Genomic DNA, 12470 nt, shown 5'->3' with positions numbered 1-12470 from the left:
GTGACGTAAAATATGAATTTAAGATAGAGCGATATTTAGCCTTAGTGATCTAAACGAAAGTCGTAGATTTCGTTAAACCGAGAGCGTGCATAAAAGGAACGCCCAAATCTGACTTCGTATGAGGAAGTTATGATTTTTCTAAGTTTCGACTTAGCAGTATGCAGCCCGAATACTCGATTTGAGATCGAGCGGTTTTTAGCCGAAACAATCTAAATGAGAATCGAAGATCTCGTTGTTAGTAGCGAAACGATGAAAAGTTAGGCGAGAACGGACATCAAACAAAGAAGTTATGAATTTATAACGAAGTTTTTCAGTCCCGGCCTTCTAAAAATAAATAATAAAAATAAAGTCGAAATTAGCCGACGGAGTCTAAATGAAAGTTGTAGAGTATGGTCTGACCTTCGCGTGGATATAAAGAACGTCGAAAACGGAGCTCGTATGCGAAAGTTACGCAATTTAGAAGTTCGGCGAGTCAATTACGCCCAACGTAATTTGAGTACGCCCCGTGTACTCAGGCGGATGCAAGTTGCCTGACCAATACTCGAGTGCCACAGATCGACGCATGTAGTGACGTCAAAGTACGCCCCGCGTAACCAAGTTACGCACCGCGTACTGAGTACGCCCTGCGTAATTTGAGATTACGCCCCGCGTAATCCCAGACCCTCAGCCTATAAATAGAACTCGAAATCAGTCATTTTCTCTTGTTCAAACTCTTCCCTCTCTCTAAGTTTTGCCTCGATTTGCATGCCAATCATATCTCGGAGCCCCGGTATTATTCCCGAGCCCCGAAGCGAGATTCGAAGCCCCGAAGATCCCGAAGGGCGTTATTCCCGAGCCGAAGCTCTGCCCGCGAGGAGCCCGGTTTTTGTGAAGATCTTCCAGATCTACGAAGAGACACTACTTCTATAAGCCGTGGTGCTGTCGGATCATCTTCTGATCAAGTGAGTGTGTAGTTATTTTCATTCCAACGCAATATTATGAAGTATTTAATATAAAATACGTGCAACGTGTAAATATTTTGTGGTTATATGTGTGAATGTATATTCACTCTCTTCTATCTCATAGATCTGATATATTCTCTATGAAATACGTGTTATGTGTGTATGCCTCATCTGTTATGTGGAATATGTATTGATTAAAGCATGCTATACAGGTTTTTAAACAATGTATAAAAATGTATATTTTTATCTACTAATTTGTTGGGTAGAACATGGGTAGATAGTTGGTGTGAAATAAACAGATGAGAGGCCTCGGTGTGATTGGTGTTATTCTAGTCATTCAGCAGAGTATGGATGACGACCACAGACTATTCTAGACTGTCCTGTGGAACACTAGCAGGCTCATTACCTGTAGGTGTTGTGAACGACGTGTTCACCGGTGTACTCTATCCCCCACATGGTTGCCTTTAGGATATTTATTGTCGAGGAAGCCCCTCTGCAGTAATGTCCGTCCCGATGAAAATCCTGAAATAAGTTCCTTATAATAGACGTTATTTTTAGGAACGTAAGGTGAGGATAACGGGAATGGGTAATCGGGTTTATTGTGGATTGTTGTAATTAAATATTATTATTGTGGGTTTGAAAACCCTATATGCTCACCAGGCTCCCAAGCCTGACCCACTCAGTTTATTTGTATTACAGGAAGTGGCGCAAGAGCTTAAGATGGGCGAATCATCAAGTTGTTTTTGTTTACAAGTCTGTATATGTATATATTTGTTGAACGACTTGTAATGTTATCGTTTATGCTTTATGATCTGTATCGGAACATGACATCCCGACTTTTGATTATGAAATGAAATCATATTTCTTTATGAAATGTTTTGATAAATATCTATTTTATCATGTTCTGTTTTTTTGGGAACAAATTCCACATCTCTTTTAAAACTAAAAGGATTTACTCTGAAAATGTTTAAAAAGCATAAATGAAATCGGTCTTTTCTGGCCGAGATTTTGGGGATGTCACAGTTGGTATCAGAGCATTAGTTTAAGCGAACTAGGAATTTGTAGGATTTCTAGACTTAAACTTAAGATGCTAAGTGGAGATTGGGAGATGTGTGTCTGATAAATTTAGACACGAGCACTAGTTTATTTTAGGAGAGTTGCCTAAAATGCTTTTATGTGCTAAATATTATATGTTGCCATACATGAAATTAATTGTTCGGATCTACGGTTTGTTGCCAACCGGATCTGAAGGTTTATGTGTTTAGGATTCTAAGCGTATTGTATACGATATTAGAACTAGCATGTAATCGTTTGGAGTAATAAGGTGAAATTATTCGGTGTGTAGATCAAAAATGGTGAGAACAAGAAGCGGAGTTGGAAATGCTGATGAAAACAGGAATCAACCGCCTGTAATTCAACAAGTACCTGTCGTAGCTGATGCACCTGAGCCGATAACAATGGCTGGTGTACAAATGATGATTCAAATGATGTTGCATCGTCAGATGGAAGAAACAAGACGCCTGCTTAGGCAGAATCATGAAGAACCGTCAATTCAAGCGTAAGAGCCCGAGGAGAATGGAGGTCAGTCTGAAGGAGAAAACTTTAGTGGGATCATTGGTCAAGACGAACAACCAGTGGTTAGACGTAATAACCAATATGGAGGAAATGATGGTCGTGGATGCAAGTATAAGGATTTCATGGCATCCAAACCACCATGTCTATCCGGAAGCCCGACGCCGGTACAAGTTATGGACTGGGTCTCCGAAATGGAGACTATGTTTGAAAGTTGCGAATGCAGCAACAGGCAGAAGACCGCTCTTGCGATCCCTCTGCTAAAATCTGGCGTGTTGAGTTGGTGGAAGTTGTTAGTTGACTCTATGCCCAATGGAGAAGCAAGAAAAATGTCTTGGGAAGACTTTGTGGAACAACTAAAACTGCAATACTGCTCCGAGCAAGACCTTCTGGAAATCAGTAATGAGTTTCAGAATTTGAAGAAAGGGAAATTGAGCGTTACTGAATACGCTGCAAGTTTCACAGAAAAGATGAAGTTTATCCCATATTTGGTGCCTACAGAACTCTCTAAGGTCAACAAGTTTGCCCTTGGACTACCAGCGGACTATGGTCCAATGGTTAAGCAAGCAACCACATTGAAAACCGCCATCTGGGCTGCTAGAAATGTTGAGACCCAGATCAGGGAAAAAGGTTTGGAAAGGTCAGAGGTTGGTGAAAAGAGGAAAATCGATGGATTTTCAGGGTCCAGCAAGAAAAGTAAATTCTCGAAGTCTAGTTCGAAGGGAACTGGAGGAAAGGTAGAGGCAAAATGGTGCGACAAGTGCAAGAAGAAGCATCATGGGAAGTGTGGCGAGGAAACCACAAGCTTCAAATGTGGAAAGCCAGGGAATTATGCCAATGACTGCACCTTTACCAAGAAAGTTTGTTATGGTTGTGGTGAGGAGGGGCACATCTCAAGGGATTGTCCGAAAAAGAAGGAAGCAACAAGACCCAACATTCCGCCAAAGCCAAAGGCGAGAGCATTCCAGATGACACTGGAAGCTGCTAAAGATGAAGCTGATGTCGCTTCAGGTACCTTTCTTGTTAACAAATTGTCTGCCCAAATTTTATTTGATTCTGGAGCCAACTACTCCTTTATATCGCATGAATTTGGTAGAAAACTAGCTTTGCCTGTTGTTAGACTAGATAATGCTTTATTAGTCGAAGTTGCTAGTGGCAAGTTTGTACCTGTTAGCCATCGTATGAAAAACATCTTAATTGATCTGAATGGGAATAAGTTCCATAAGGAATTATTGCCTATTGAACTTAACGGTTTTTCATTCCAAGTGAGTGTGTAGTTATTTTCATTCTAACGCAATATTATGAAGTATTTAATATAAAATACGTGCAACGTGTAAATATTTTGTGGTTATATGTGTGAATGTATATTCACTCTCTTCTATCTCATAGATCTGATATATTCTCTATGAAATACGTGTTATGTGTGTATGCCTCATCTGTTATGTGGAATATGTATTGATTAAAGCATGCTATACAGGTTTTTAAACAATGTATAAAAATGTATATTTTTATCTACTAATTTGTTGGGTAGAACATGGGTATATAGTTGGTGTGAAATAAACAGATGAGAGGCCTCGGTGTGATTGGTGTTATTCTAGTCATTCAGCAGAGTATGGATGACGACCACAGAGTATTCTAGACTGTCCTGTGGAACACTAGCAGGCTCATTACCTGTAGGTGTTGTGAACGACGTGTTCACCGGTGTACTCTATCCCACACATGGTTGCCTTTAGGATATTTATTGTCGAGGAAGCCCCTCTACAGTAATGTCCGTCCCGATGAAAATCCTGAAATAAGTTCCTTATAATAGACGTTATTTTTAGGAACGTAAGGTGAGGATAACGGGAATGGGTAATCGGGTTTATTGTGGATTGTTGTAATTAAATATTATTATTGTGGGTTTGAAAACCCTATATGCTCACCAGGCTCCCAAGCCTGACCCACTCAGTTTATTTGTATTACAGGAAGTGGCGCAAGAGCTTAAGATGAGCGAATCATCAAGTTGTTTTTGTTTACAAGTCTGTATATGTATATATTTGTTGAACGACTTGTAATGTTATCGTTTATGCTTTATGATCTGTATCGGAACATGACATCCCGACTTTTGATTATGAAATAAAATCATATTTCTTTATGAAATGTTTTGATAAATATCTATTTTATCATGTTTTGTTTTTTTGGGAACAAATTCCGCATCTCTTTTAAAACTAAAAGGATTTACTCTGAAAATGTTTAAAAAGCATAAATGAAATCGGTCTTTTCTGGCCGAGATTTTGGGGATGTCATAGATTCCGTACATATAAAGAACGCCGAAATCCGAGTTATAACGAAGAAGTTATGACCTGTCGAAGTTTTGCGACAGAACCGACACGACACAACGTGACGTAAATAGTGAATTTATGATAGAGCGATATTTGGATTTAGCGATCTAAATGAAAGACGTAGATTATGTTAAACCGAGAGCATGCATAAAAAGAATGCCTAAATCTGACTTCATATGAGGAAGTTATGATTTTCCGAAGTTTCGACTTAGCAGTATGCAGCCAGAATACTCGAATATGAGATCGAGTGATTTTTAGCTGAAACAATCTAAACGAGAATCGAATGAAGAAGTTATGAATTTCCAATGGAGTTTTCCTATCCCGGTCTACTAAAAATAATATAAAAGTAATATATTTATAATATATTAAAAAATAAAGTCAAAATTAGCCGACAGAGTCTAAATTAAAGCTTTAGACCTTGTTTTTACCTACGTGTCGATATAAAGAACGTCGAAAACGGAGTTCGTATGCGAAAGTTATGAAATTCTGAAGTTTGGGGCGCGAACCCCAAAGTTGTGTTAGTGGCCACGACGTGGAAACAATGCCCACGATGTGGCATTTTTCTGACGCCTCCTGGAGTCTGCCAGACCCAACTTGCGATGATGCATGCAGTGACGACCAAGCCCACGACGTGGAAACACTGTCCACAACATGGAAAATGAAAATTTTGCCCTATAAATAGATTTGAAGGGGCAGCCGGCCAAGGTTGCTAATTCACCCTTCTCTCACCCATATTACCTCGATTTACATGCAAAGAAGTACCCCCGAAGCCCCGGTATCAACCCGAGACCCGAAGCAAGTCCCGAAGCCCGAAGATCCCGAGAAGAAAAGAGTTTCCGAGCCGAAGCTCTTCCCGTGAGAAGTCCGGTGTGTGAAGTGATCCCGGTTTCACTGAAGAATACTACTCTTAGAGTCGTAGTGTTTTCTGATCATCTTCTTATCAAATGAGTGTGTAGTCACTTTCTTCTAACACGTAAATACGAAGTATTTGCTTTGAAATACGTGTTATGTGTGTGTGTGTATATATATATATATATATATATATATATATATATATATATATATATATATTGTTGTTTATTTGAAGTGAGTGTATATTCCTTTTCTTCTAACACATAGATATAAAGTATCTCCAAGTGAATACGTGTTATGTGTATATAGATATATATTATCTGTTACTTGGAATGAATCTGTATATTTGGAACGAGTATTAAATGAATATCTTATCAGTTTCTATGTTGCATATGTATATTGTTATCTGCAAAATGTTGGGTAGAACTTGGGTAGATAGTTGTCATGTGATAAACTGATGAGAGGCATCGATGTTGATGTTGTTAATCTAGTCATCTAGCGGAGTATGGATGACGACCACAGACTCTTTCTAGATTGTCCTGTGGAACGCTGGCAGGTTCATAACTTGTAGGCGTTGTGAACGATGTGTTCACCGGTGTACTCTATCCCCCTCATGGTAACCTTTAGGACATCTATTGTTTAGGAAACCCCTTGCAGTAATATCCGTCCCGATGAAAAATCCTAGATTAGGTCCCTTGAGATAGATGTTGTATTAGAGACATAAAGTGAGGATAACGAGAATGGGTAATCGGGTTATTGTTGATTGGTGAATTTAAATATAATTATTTATTGTAGGATGAAAACTCTATATGCTCACCTGGCTCTGAAGCCTGACCCCCTCAGTTTTCTTTGCATTACAAGTAATGGTACAAGAGTATAAGTTGGTGGACTTGACGAGAGATTTTGGATTATTAACAGTAGTTATAAATAACTGTTGTAAGATCTATTTTATACTGTTTATGCTTTTGGTCTGTATCGGAACATGACAACTCGAGATTTTGTTATTTAATGAAAATACATTTCTTCAAGAAAAGTTTTCATAGATTCTTATCATATTTTGTTTTGGGAACAAATTCCGCAATTGTTTTTTTTTAAACATGGATTACTCTGAATATATTTTAAAAGCATAAATGAAACCGGTCTTTTCTGGCCGTGATTTTGGGGATGTCACATTCGTCTAGTTTACATCAATCGATATGTATACGCCCATAATATATGTAATAATATGTATAATATAGTTATTATATATTTATTTTCATCACTAAATTGTTAAATATAAAAATAAAAAATAAATATGAGTTAGATAATTCTTTTAGATGTATAAATATGATTTTTTTAAATATTTTTAGTAAATACATAATATTATTATATATATATATATATATATATATATATATATATATATTTCGTTCGTACTATTTTTGTGTTATTTTTTTTTTCATTTAGAATATTATTTAGTTTGTATTATTTTTTTCGTTCAGACTATCTCTATGTTATTCTTTCCGTTCTGACTATCCCTGTGTTATTTTTCTGTTCTGACTATTTTGGTGGGTGTTCAGAATATTAATATTTTATTCTTTTATTCAGACTATCTATTTGTTCTTTTTACGTTATGAATATCATTGTGTTATTTTTTTGTTCTGACTAACTTTCCGTTGTTTTTTTCGGTCGGATTATCCCTATATTATTTTTTCCGTTCGGACTATCTCTGTGTTATTTTTTTTTTGTTTTGATTATCTCTGTTTTTTTATTTCGACTATCCATGTGTTATTTTTCCGGTTGAGCTATCCTTATGTTATTTTTTTTTACTATCAATGTGGTATCTTTTTCATTCGGACTATCATTGTGTTTTTTTTTGTTTGAACTATTTGGTGTTATTATTTTGTTGCGATTTCCATAGCTGTTAAATAAAACGCACAGAAAAATATACATATAATTGTTCGCTAATTTTTTTAAACAAAAACAAAAAATAATACATGGTTAGTCCAAATGAAAAAATAATACATAGTTAGTTTGAACGAAAAAAAATAACACAAAGATAAACAGGTCGAGAAAAAAACAAAGAGATAGTTCGAACAAAAAAAAAACATGGATAATCCAAACGAAAATTAACATAGAGATAATTTGACCAAATAAAAACACAATGATAGTCCAAATGAAAAAATAACCCCATAATAATCCAGACAAAAAATTTAAAAAAGGATAGTCCACATGACAAAAATACTAGTATATACATACATACATACATATATATATATATATATATATATATATATATATATATATATATATATATATATAAAGAGAGAGAGAGAGAGGTTCAAATGTTTTTAACAACTATTATGCGCTTAAATGCACTAATGAGAATTCAAGAAATAACAAATAATTAAATAAATCATTTAAGGGTATTTTGGAGTTTTTTTTTACTTTTAATTAAGGAAATCATTTAATTGAAATCCCGAAATAAAGTAAATATATTTGACCTACTCGTGTGTGGTAGAACACGTCCATCGCTGACGGCACCGATTTCTTCGCTTGGCAGAGGATCCCGACGGCTTTTCCTCTGTCTCCTGCTGGTTGTTTCCTCTTCGCCTCCTGGACAATCTTTATCTGTGCCGCTATTCGTGTTGTTTGTGAGACCAATTTCAGACAATAACGGTTTCTGAAAAATCTTAATTAACGGATTCTTCGAGGAGGTACCAATCGCCTGCTTGTAAGGCTGAATATTATTCTTCGTATCAGCATCTTGGGTCTGATTATGGTTAACTGAGTCAGAATTTTGGGGAAATTGATCATTGACTATCGTATTTTTTCTTTTGATTCGATTCAGGAATGTCAGTAATCCCTCCATCGATACTCTCATATTGATCATACCATGGAGCATGAATAATCACAAACAACCATGGTGTTTTACTCCAACTAACCGTCTTCATGCTGTCAGGTATGATTCTCCCTTGGGTTGATTTCTCTTTTTTCTTTGTTTGAAACTAATTGGATTTCATTGATTGAGAATTCAATAATGGAATTGGACCTGTCTTATCCAGTGTTTGATATAATGTCAAAAAGAGAGTTTTTGTGTAAAAGATGCAAGTTTGATATGTTTGACTTATTGTGAAGATTCTGTCGGAATATGTTAAGGTAACATGTTTATACTTGTGTTGAAATGTTCTATTAGAAGTAAAGTAGATAATATTTTGTTAGACTTCTTAAGGAATTGAAATTTAAGCAACAAATAGAAATGAAATATTTTTTTAGAATTGATGTTAATATGTGTAGTTATGTTATTTTGGTGTTTTTATTTTATATAAAAAAAAGATGTTGTAAATTCTATTAGAATATAAGTTAAAACTTGTGTGTATTCTATCAGAATTTATTTATATAAATGGATTATGTCAAAATGTCTTTAAGAATGTTTTATTAACAACAAATATATTTATTTAACTAATAATGCATTCTAGCAGAATTACGAGTAATGCATGTTATTAGAATAGCGTTAGTATATTCTAGCAGAATAACTAGTAATGCATGTGTTAGGATAAATTACAATTGTTTGATGTAAACTAACTTCTATCTGAAGTTTTAGTTGTTATTCTTTTAGAATGCTCCAGATTTTTTATGTTTTTTTTTTTTTTTTGATTTAGGTTTTAAAAAGACTGTCATTGATGTGGAAAAGGAGAAAAAACATGGAGAACTAGACTGTTTTTTTTTTTTTTTTTGCAAAATGTATTATACTAAAATGTATAAAGTGTGTCTTAACAATAATATTCTTTTGGAATAGATTATTATTTTTGTTAGATTTTGATGTTTTTTTTAAAGCAATTTTAGTTTTAATCTTTAAGAATAAATATAATTCGTATTCTTTAGAAAATGTTATTCTTGATAGTATGTTATGTAATTCTTTAATAATGTTTAATATAAAAAGTATCTTGAATTAAACAATATTCTGCAAGAATAAACCGAAAATATATTTACTAGTTTATTGTTGTTTTTTGGTCATTCTGACCGAATACAATCAGTTATTATTAAAAAAATATTAAAATTTAATTAGAATTAAATTAAAAAATTCAGATTTTTAAAAAATAATGGATTTAATGATCTCTTAAAATCTGAAAATTTCTTTTTTTAAAATAGGTTGATTGACCAAAATACCATTTTACTGAAATTTGTATGATTATATGTTACATGCTATCGTATGATAATATCATAGATCCTCAGATCATGATTGTTGATTCTATTTATCCAATGGTCCAGATCTGTGCATTCTGGCACAAAATAATTAGTAAAAACAAAATAACCTAAGTATATATATATATATATATATATATATATATATATATATATATATATATATATATATATATATATATATATAGTATGAACAAAAAAAGACATATGGTTAATCAATCGAAGAAAATAACAGATGCGGAACGTTACACGTTAATAGTCATAACTTTTTTTATTTAACAGTATGTAAGATATTATAATTCATAAAAATAAAGATACAACTATATATAAATTATTTTCTAAAAAACAAATAATTAAAAAGCAAAATGAATTAATTGATAATAATAATAATAATAATAATAGTAATAGTAAGAATAATAAATAAATAAAAAAGAGACAAACGAAAGAAAAAAGACAAAAGACAAACGAAAAAGAAATGAAAATAACAAAAAATATCAAATCAAAATGAGTTATTTAAATCAAATCAGAGATTTGGAGGTTAATTTGATTTATGTCAAATAAAGGATGTATACAAAATAAAATCCATAATTATTATGTGATATATTTACCTACAGCAATATTGAAGAAATAAAACAAAAAGTGAAATATTTAATTCAATTTTAGAAAACTATAGAAACGATCACATTATTCGCACTAATGATTACTATATATGTCCACAAGTCAAATCTCCACTGTAGGGGCGGAGATGGATAGTAGTCCCCATGGTTAATCATTCATACCCGAATTCTTGTTTTCTACATACGTATTAGGGCCATGTGTTTGTTGCTGCCTAGTAGGGTCGAAAGTCTGCATTGAGTGTGGGTGCCGTCAATGTTTATAAATTTGGATTATATTGTTGTTCATTGATCCACGATATAAATTTAGGCTAACCAGAGTGGTGCTTGAAAATCCTTTAGGCTAACCAGAGTGGTGCTTGAAAATCCTAGGTGACATCTCAGGAGACACGTGAACACCGTCCTCAGAGTCCGTGGGTTGGGTATGGCGTGAGTTGTAGGACGGATGAATATGATGCATTTGGTTGGTTATGAACTTGCCCTAAGCATGTTTGTTGCTGTCTAGCGATACTAATTGTTGTCCTCCATCTTTGAAGTCGAGAGTTTGAGTCCCGTCCAGAACATAGATGGTATTAAGAATAGTTTGGAAGTATGTTATATTTGCCGTTTCAATAAAAGAAGCTAAAAATATAATTAATTACATTCACAATAGATTGAACACGTTAAAATTTAATAGATTACAATATTATTATTCTACTATATATAGATGTAACTCTAACAATTTTTTCTTAAAACCCATCGAACTCTACTCCATGTTGTTTATATATATAATATGAAATTGAGATGTTAAAAAAAACTCCATGTGTAACAACCATAAAATTCCAACCAATTTAAACTTTTCAAAAACAACTCATTTTCATAAAATTATTACAAAAACGTTTTCAATACAATTATTTTAGAGTATTCCCAGAATCACATCACAAAACATAATCATGAGGAGCGGTACGATCACGCATTTGCCTTGCCACGGTCTCTTGAAGAACCTGAAAAACATTAAACCACAACTGTAAGCCCGAAAGCTTAGTGAGATATCCCCAAAATACCAACCACATATACTATACACGCATAACATGTCATCTCATAACAGAACACATAACAACCATGCACTTCGGGTCTACTGTGTGACTGGTCCATCGCACCGGCCAACAGTCCACCTGGTCCACCCTCCGAGTCTAGCCACATACATCGAGTCTACAGTGTGATTGGTCCGCCCGCACCGGGCCTTCAATCCACCTGGTCCACTCTCTGAGTCTACAGTATGACTGGTCCGCCCGCACCGGGCCATCAGTCGGCCTGGTCCACTCTCCGAGCCTCGGCACGTCTGGTCCGCCCTCTTGGGGCCTACAGCCTATCCGGACCGCTCGCTGGGCCTTCGGGATAACCGGTCCGCCTTGGGTATGTTGGCCTACAGCACAAAGCAGGTCCCGCCTCAATCCAACCCCCGTCTAACAACCATGTGCACATAAACATTCAATCATATAACATATAACATCTAATCAAACCGATTTAACAAATCACATTGCATATCACCATCCTAACCAGGATACCGACCTAACCGGTCACTAGCATAGCATCATCCTATATACCAGGATTCCGACCTTAACCAGGTCTCTAACATATACCATCCTAACTACCAGGATGCAACATAGCAAAGCAATAACATAACAACGATACCCGGATCACAATCCGATAAAGGGCCAGCCTTGGTGCCGTAGACCCTGTTGATATAGTGAGGATAACTCACCTCACAACTGCCGACTGCACAGATAAACCCAAGCTGCTCCGACCACTGATACGACCTCCAACACTGGCCAACACCAAAACTCTGAACTCAAAACAAAAGCCAACAATTACCAAAATGCCCCTGGAAATCAACTGGTCAACCCTTGGTCAAAGACAAAGTCAAAGTCAACCCCTGACTGACTCTACTCGCCGAGTCAACCCGACGACTCGCCGAGTCCCCATGCACAGAACTTCCCCAATCC

The sequence above is a fragment of the Lactuca serriola genome, chromosome 6 (genome assembly GCF_051521515.1).
Source record: "Lactuca serriola cultivar US96UC23 chromosome 6, Lser_US96UC23_V15, whole genome shotgun sequence".
NCBI lineage: Eukaryota > Viridiplantae > Streptophyta > Magnoliopsida > Asterales > Asteraceae > Lactuca > Lactuca serriola.
This window is presented reverse-complemented; position numbering follows the sequence as displayed.